The sequence below is a fragment of the Alligator sinensis genome, unplaced genomic scaffold (assembly GCF_000455745.1).
Source record: "Alligator sinensis unplaced genomic scaffold, ASM45574v1 scaffold406_2, whole genome shotgun sequence".
Lineage (NCBI taxonomy): Eukaryota > Metazoa > Chordata > Crocodylia > Alligatoridae > Alligator > Alligator sinensis.
Genome location: NW_005842543.1, coordinates 662,346 through 671,326, shown reverse-complemented (window position 1 = coordinate 671,326; position 8,981 = coordinate 662,346). Strand labels below are relative to the sequence as shown.

At 42.8% G+C, this 8,981-nt stretch overlaps 1 protein-coding gene across 1 annotated transcript in view; it reads left to right on the top strand.

Moving 5' to 3' along the window:
- Positions 1-8,981, top strand: part of B3GLCT (beta 3-glucosyltransferase) — a 125,493-nt gene that overhangs the window by 7,185 nt on the left and 109,327 nt on the right. The window contains exon 3 of the mRNA XM_025213641.1: positions 5,307-5,346. The gene's annotated coding sequence lies outside the window, so the exon portion shown is untranslated. The remainder of the gene's footprint in view (positions 1-5,306; positions 5,347-8,981) is intronic.

Genomic DNA, 8,981 nt, shown 5'->3' with positions numbered 1-8,981 from the left:
TTGAGAGAGAGGTAAAATCTCCCAAGGTCCCTTTGTAAGTTGGGATCTACTTAATGCCTGCTGAGGCGAGGGAAAAATTCTAGGCAGCACCATCTTCACCCTGCCCTTTGTCTCTTGATTGGTTAACAAGTCTGCCTATTGTGCAGCCTCACCCTTCACCTCTGATTGGCAGGAGTGAGTGGGGGGCCGACACCATTTTTTACTGCTCCCATTCATGCTAGCAGTCCTGAGGACTGGGGAGACAGTATTTTATTTTTAATAAGTTTTTCCCCACCTCGTGATTCTATGCTAAAATTGCAGGGATCACCATTTTCATGGAGTTCGTGGAAGCTGCTTTTTCATGGTTTCTGCAAAAAACATGGAATAATTATTCCCTATTTGTAAGTAAAATTATTACATTAAGTGTTTGAAGGATTGAAACGTGCTCCTTCATCCAGAACTAAGTCACGAATAGGGTGAAAACTTTGACGTTTATAAACTTTTTTTTTTATCTTTAGTTACAACTTAGTTGTGCTACTGACAATACATTTTGAACACAACATTATCAGTGCAGAGTTTTTCTCTGTCTTTACAATGCATAATTCATTATATTATGCATTGTAAAATAAAGACAGAGAATTTTATATATGTATGTATGTATGTATTACATATATTATGTGTGTGTAAAAGTACACCCATTTGATTAGTGGGGAGAAAATTAATTTTTTTTTCTTTATTGTTTTTATGTAATATAGAGTAGTTTTAGCAAGAAAGGAATGTCTTTCAACTAAATTTATTGCCTATTGCTATGCAAGATACTGCTTGGATAAAACATGCAAATCTAGTTTTCACATTAGGAGACAGGGATCCCATAAGTAATCTTACCCTGTGAATTAAACAGCATTGTTGGTATTTACTGGGACCTTGAAGAGAAATGTCTGGCTGGTAAGTCTGTTGTGGTGGAAGGGGGGGATGATTGGGGCCCCTGCGGTAAGGGAGGGAGCGAGGCTGGTGCAGGGCTTGGGGAAGGTGCTGCTCACCTGGGGCAGGGCACGGGATGGACTTACGGCATGTCTAGGTAGTGCGGGGGCAGGGAGGTGGCTCCCGCTGCTGTAAGCACTCTGGGAAGGCATGGGAGTGCATCTGCACAGGGCTGGGCGGGCTGCCACTGGGGTTAGGGCTGCATCAGGCTCTTCCCTGCAAGGGCTGGCTGGGGTGGGTGGCAGCAGCACTGGGAGGGGAGCAACGGGGGGAAGGGGGGAGAGACACGGACTGCAGCCCCCCCAACCCCTCCTCCTAGTGCCACCGCTGCCGCCCGAACCGAGCACAGCCTGACCCAGCCCCCACCAGGAAGAGCCCAGTGCATCCCCGGACCCAGTCCACAGCAGCAGCTTACCCCGCCTCGTGCAGATCCAGGGGGCACACGCCTCCCCTCCCCCGCAACATGCCCTCCTGGGGCACGTGCATCATTGAGACCTGCGGCTCTATCCTGCACCCCGCTCCACTCTGGCTGGGCAGCGCCTGCCCCAGGTCCTGTCCCATTCCCTCCCTCACCACAGGGCCTTGATCTGCTCTCCAACGCCCCTTCCCTCCCACCTCCCCTTCCACCACAACAGTATTACCAGCCGCACGCAGTTCTCCAAGCTGCCAGGCTGTGCTCCTCGCCACTTGCGTGCTGTGCTGTGGCTGCATACATGCATGGGCATTTATCAGCCAAAGTCTCAGTCATATCAGGCAAAAAAAAGCTGATTGCTGATGCAGTCAATTTTCTTTATATTGGTACCTATCCAATATTGGACCGGTATATAGGTGCACCTCTATTGGTATTGTATGTTTTACCCAGACTTTTGGAAAACCTATGTGGAGCAACAGATACTGTACTGAGTATTTTCATTTTGGTCTTAACTACTAGCGGAATATGCATCCAGTAATCTCTTGGCATCATTACTGTCAAATATCTAATCAGTGTAAATTTAAAGAGTTTTTATTTTGATGTATTTAAAATTGCTACTTCTCTAATTTTAATAAATTCAAACTTCTCCTGCACACTTCTGAACTTGTGATATACTGGGTCTTATCTCGCATATCAGAATATGTTGCTTTCATTACCACAAGTAGATTTATTTTTATTTTTTTTTGCCAATTCTGATATATTGCCTTAGTCAAACACCAGGGCTAAAAGAAACAATGAGAAAGGTGGCATTATCACTTTCCAGTACTCTCAGTTTATATGGCTCATTCTTCATGAATACTGAAAAGGCCTCCCCATTAAGTTGAAATTCCAAAAACTTAATTCAGATGAATTTAGCCCGTGTAAAGTTATTCGCTTAAAAACAGCAAGATGAAGTCTTCCATAGGACAGAAAAAGTGCAGGCAACTAGTGGCTACACTCCACCATATTTATTATACATGTTCACCTCTAAATACTTGATAATTTGTCATTTTCTGGGAAAACTTATTTTACCTTGCTATTCTATCTTATTGGTACTAAGATTGTGATACAGGAGTCCTCAACTTACAATGTTTCGAGTTACAACATTTTACACTTACAACATTTATAAATTGATACCCTGTTTCAACTTTCTGACATCAGTTTCAACTTCACAATGCTTGAACTGATGCCAAGCCATGCCAGCGAACAACTTTGCTGCATCACCAGTCTCCCTGGAGAACATCTGTCCAAACTTCCTTGGACGCTTTCTTTAAGAAAGCAGCCAAGACTCCAGAGAAGACTCCAGCCAAGAGCCCTTAAAAAAGTCCAGCAAAGTCTTCTCAAAGAAGTCCTTCCAAATCAATATGATTGCTATTTACAATATAAATACATTAATGTAGCTATATTACTCATCTATAATTGATTGAGTACAAAATTCTGGGTTATTTTTGGTGAAAATAAGGTATTGGGCCTTGGGTCATGAACCAAATCCCCATTTATAACATTGTTTCCTATGGGAAAATCGGTTCTGAGTTACAACATTTTGACTTAAGACGTGGTTTTCAGGAACCAATTTTGTTGTTAATCTGAGGACTGCCTGTATATGCATAATATGTAACAGCCACCACTATCTGTAAGTAACCTTAGAAGAGCTTACTTTTCCAAGATAATCCCTTAGCTAAATGTTCTTTTTAACTTTGAAGATGATGTCTAATTTACAGGACCCTTCATAGAAGATACGAGAGAGACTTGGGCAGAGGATTGATTTGTGGGCTCTGTGTCCCGGGAAATAGCAAAATGGGTTACAAATAGAACTGAACATGCATTGTGTGCAACCCCTGTTTTTTCTCTTTGGCTTGGATTGAAATGCCTATTGGTTGGACTAGATGGGGGACTTCTCAGTTTTATTTATACTGATGTTGCTGTGTACTCAAGCTGATCTGAGTAAATCAGAGGGTCTACTTTATTCTATTGAATTAAAAATCGTTAAGGGTGCTTAAAGCATTAAATGGGTGCTTTTCATTACAGTTGGTATAAATGTAACTGAAATGTTATATTGGTCATTTTTTTTAAACTTATGTATTGGGTCTTTCATCCTTGTGGCTAAGGGCTGCGAGCAGTAGTGGCGGCAATGATTGATTGGGACTGGAGACTCCCACTCTCACTACTGCCACTGCCAGAGGCTTGACATTTTCTGTGACTGGCAGCAGTGACAGAAACTCCCACGGCACTATCAGGGCTGCCACAGCACTGGTAGCACCTAGTGCTCTAGTAACCATGGCAGCAGTATCAGGGTCCCTACAGAGCTGGGAGGGAGGGAGGGGGAGAGTGGACCACTTTGGGATAATGAGGGGTTGAGAGACCTGTATACACGTTACATTTGGTATTCAAAAGTTGTGACACAAAAGTTGTTGCCTGAAATAGCCACTTCTTTGTGGTAGATCTGCAGGTTTTATGGCGCATTGGGCATTTTTTTGTGGCTCAGTAAATAGCTTAAATGTGTGGATGTTCACTTTTTGTCAAGCTAAAATGGCATGTGTAGCATGACAGCTGTGCTGTCTGTACTGGCACGGTGGCCCCAGTTTTCATCACTTTTTTTTCCCTCGATGTCTTTGTTGAGACTGTTATTGAGGGTGCCATCTGTGGAAGTGTGTTTGTGATGTAGATGCTTACTTTCTGGTAAGAAGTCTAAGACTAGGAGCTATTTGCATCTGGCCTTAGATATTGATCACGTTCCAAAGAACTATAATCATGTAACTTCCAGGTTTGATTACTGTGTTTCGTATCTGGATGTGAAAGGTGAATTTGGTTTGAGGGAGAGATCACCAGAGGCAAGACAGAGTCAAAGAGTTAAGGAGAGATGAGATTTGAGAGAGTGGTGTGTATGGGCAGGAATTAATGGTCAGAATAATAGGGACATTAAATTTGCTGCCTAACAATAGAGTAATATTTTGCCCTTAGTTCTTTATATCTGATGATCTCAAACATGTAATAAACAAATATGTTAAACCTAATGACATCCTGGTGAAATAGGTAAATGCAATCTTCACTTTACAAATGGGGAAACTGAGGGACTGAGGTTGCACTGTCTGGAAGACTATCTGAACCTGGACTCCACTGTTTGAATAAAACTTTAACAGGAAACTCACATCGATTCTTAAACCCAGTATTTTCATCAGTCAGCAAAATTTGAGCACATCTTCTTTTTTTCTCAGCCTCCAATTTATTCAGAATCGATTGAATAAGCACCTCAGATATTTTTAGAACTTATTATCTTGGTTTCCCGGGTGATGCTGCAGTGTCACCACTTTCTGTTCCTGAGCACTCAGCTAAAATTCCATCACAATTGTATATGGTAACATGAAGTTATTGGGATTTACTTGGGCAGCTGCAGCTGCCTTTTCACATTTATTTGGGCACTGGTGTAATTTGGAATTTGGGCATGCTTTAAGAATCCTGTTTCAACTGATAATGGATCAGGCATGAAGAAGGTGTTGAGTTCATTGTGATTTATAGTTCTGTATTTCATACTTTTAGTGTTCAGTCACAAAAAGTTCTTAAAAGTGAAATTGTTCCTAACAGGGTTAAATAATTCCTCTCAAACTTGATGTGGAAATTAAGATTGTGTTTTTAAGTAATTGTTTAAATGCATTGTGTCAGTTAAACATACGTGGTCATTCAGAAAATTCCCTTGTTTCTATAAGTAGAGGTTCTTGAGGGTGGAAGTGTTATTTTCTGCTTTGTTTTTAGCATGTTTTAACAGAAAGACTGACATTTAAAAATCTATATAAAACCCTAACAACATTTTGATTATTTTGACTTCCGATTGCAAATATTCGGAGTTTTTTTCTGTGTTCTAATATTTCTCCCCCTTCCCCCCATTTTCTTAATACAGAAATTTGAAAGAAGTGGAAAATCAAGTAAGGTAAACCTAGGTAAGTAAACAGATTATTCATCTAGATCTGTACATCCAGTTCTCAGATTTGTATATCCTGTTTTTTGTCTGTGTTGATACTGTCTAATGCATATTGCTTTTTTACTTGTGGATGCCCTCTTAGTATAATCAAGGTACAGTTATGTTTAGATGATGAGGGCCTATGTAAATGACCTTTTAATACTCAACAGTATTGTTAGTTAACTGCTAAGCCCTGAATCTTTAATAATTGTTGATAATATATAAGCTAGAAATAAATCAGCTAGATATAGTAAGAAAATCGATTCTTTTTTTAATAAGCTGAGTACTTCTGGTATGAAAGTTCACAGACAGTATTATTAGCACTCTACAGTGGCTTTTTTACCAAGTCACTTAATAGAAAGTAACGACTGAAAAGACTTAACGTGAAACTACAAAGCATCACTCTCATAAGTCCTAGTGGTGCCGTAGATTTGTAGTAACCCAGGTGCATGCATTTTAAGCAGATAGAGAAACAGTCACTAGAATGAATGCTAAATAGAAAGATCTTTACTGAATATACACTGAGAGACAATTAGGAGGTTAAAAACTCTAAAGGCATCAATTAAAAAAAAATACTGAAAATGCTGAGCCCATTGTCAACACAGAAAGACTTCACCTCAGAAGTGCATAAATACAATGAAATCATACTTTAGTACCCTACTTTTCTCTCTTCTTTTAGAGGAAATAATAGGGTAAAGAGTAGGTTTTTTCATTTTTATTGTGAACCGTATATTCTCATACAGATTGCCCTTTTGGCTTTTGTGGCAGAAACAAATAAAGTTAATCCTTGAAGTTGTGAGAATCTTTTTTAGCAATGTTTTCTATTGTTCACGCATTGCTGGAAAATAATTTTCAAATTAATAAAGGATGTTTTAATACTTGGAAAAACTATTCATTTACATATCATTCTTAATTTGCTGATTTGTATTAAAGTTCAGCGAAGTGTGCTTTGTAGTATACTATCTTTTATGTATGCTTAATCTATAGTGCAAGTTATGACCAGCATATTAGAGTTTACAAAAAATAGAAAAAATACACGTGAGAGATGAATTGAATGTTTTATTGCCAAAGTAAAGAGAGGTCTTATGCTTAACTGAATGGTATTTCTATATTGTTTGCTGCTGGAAATAGATATTCTACCACAAGTACCAGTATGGAGAAAAATGACTTATTATCCCTTCAGTCATCAGTCCTTTGACTTCCAGAGTTTGGCAGCAAAATGCAGCCCTGCAATGAAGACTAGTACTATCTTTGTGATATTGGGCCAGTTCAGGTTTGAATTCTCTTGGTATGATTTGATGGTGATCACATCTAGAATTCGAAGAATCAAAGAAAATCAGTGTCAATTGATTTCAGACTCTTCTGAATCATGAAAACTGAGGTCTGCATGTACTGAAAAGATTACCAGGACTGGTTCTCTATCTTCCCAAGTTCTGAATGGACATAAGTCCCCTCTGACATCAAAGTTTCATAACAGCGAAGTCTTCCCATGGATAGCCTCTGTCCTACATTATTTGTTGAAATCCTTAATTGTACCAGCAGAGTTGTTGTATTTTTCTGACATTGAGCCATTTGGCACAGATGCCACAGGTACCAGTAGAAATTGGAGGTGCACCGATACATCGGTCCGATATTGGATTGTTACCGATATAAAGAAAATTGTCTATATTGGATATTGGCCCTATGGGGCTGATAAATGCCCATGCTGCATGCAGCCACAGCGCAGCATGGAGCAGAGCTGGCAGCAGGGAGAGCTGCCTCTAGCTGGTACGTTGGAAGGGGAAGGGGGGAGGGAAGGGGCCTTGAGGGGGCAGATCAATTCCACCTGCAGTGAGGGAGGGAGCAGGGGCAGGCACAGGCACTGCCCAGGTGGGGAGTGGGGCCTGTGGGATGGAGGCACGGCTCATGGGGTGGGGGCAGCTCCCGATGCTGCTTGCACCCCGGGAGGGCGGGGAGTGTGTTGCGGGGTGTCCCTCAGATCTGCACGGCGTGGGACAGGCTGTAGCTGCAGGGTGGAGCCAGAGCTGGTGCTGCATGGGGCTTTTCTTGCTGGGGGCTGGACTTGGAGTGGGCTCTGGCAGCACTGGGAGGGGGCTGCAGCCAAATTTCACTGCAGCTCTGCTCCCAGCCCCACACTGCTGCTCGGCGCAGCCATGGCTTTTCCTGGTGCTTGGGTGGAGGCGGGGCTGCGCCAGGCGCTGCTGTGGGGCTGGGAGTGGACCTGCAGAGAAATTTGGGGTGGCTTCAGCCTTCTCCCAGCACTGCCAGAGCCCGCTCCGAGCCCAGTCCCTAGCAAGAAGAGCCCCGCTCAGCTCCAGCTCTATCCTGCAGCTGCAGCCTGCCCCGCGCCGTGCAGATCTGGGGGGTACACATTTCACCACCCGTCCCCAGGGGTGCAAGCAGCGGCGGGAACTGCCCCACCTCACAAGCCACGCCTCCATCCCACATCCTCCCCACCCTAGCTGGGCAGCCCCTGCCCCCTCCCTCACTGCGGGGGGGCATTGATCTGCTCTCCCACGCCCTTTCCCTCCTCCTTCCCCTTCTACCACATGGGTCTTACCACCTGCTGGCAGCTGTTTTGGATCAGTATCAGTCGATAGGCCTTCTTAAATATCGGCTATCAGTATCAGCCCCCAAAATCTCTATTGGTGCACCCCTAGTAGATATAACACCTTCTGTACTGCTAGGTTCCCATCCTACTATTTTCGAGGTTACCACCTGAATAACAGATTTACTTCTGTCCTGCCGACTCTTTATTTCTGTCAAACAAAGGCCATTTTCTCTCCTTCCCCTTGGCCTCCCCAGGATTCCTTTAGTGACACAACTCTTCAGGTCACCCTTGCTCCCATCAGGCTTCATGGGTCTTGTCTTGTTAAGTATCCTGACATGCTTTGGCAAACATCACTTTAGACTTTGGCTCATGGTCTGCTGTGTGTAGGTTCTTTAACTCTATTCATCACTTGAAGAATCTTGAACTAAAATAATTGGTAGACTGGTGACTCTAGTTTATTAACTGGTAAGTTTTTACTTAGTATCTTGAAAATAATTTCCTTGCCTAAACAAATATATTATAAAGACCTGGCAGTGTGGCATCTATAAAGGTAAGCAATGCATCTCTAACATATTGCAAAGATTACAAAAAGAGAAGTAAAAGGACGCCATTTATTGAAAGGCAGGTGAGCGCTCTTGTTTACTCTATTCCATTACATTACAACAGGGGGGCACTCATCTACATAGGCAGTAAAGTTAAAGTTGATGAAAGAAAATACTTTTTATACAAGCTGTTATTGAAGCAAATAGCTTGGTAAGTGTGCGGGCCCTCTCCCGATCCCACCTGGATCGCCATGTGCGAGTTCTCTCTCAATCCTATCTGGGTCGCCATGTGCGAGCCGGGGGCGAGCTGGGCCCGTCTTTGTGCACACAGGCTGTGGCTGGCAGCCCGGGTACACGGGGCTGGAGAAAACCGCGGTGCGGTTTGGTACGCTCGAGCTAGAATCAGTCACGGAGGCGTAATGGTTGATTGAAAAGATTATTTACTTACACCCAAGGTGGTCGCGGTGTAGGCTGGTCAGCTTTCCAGGCACAGCTCCGCTTGAGTTCTCGGTGGAGGACTCT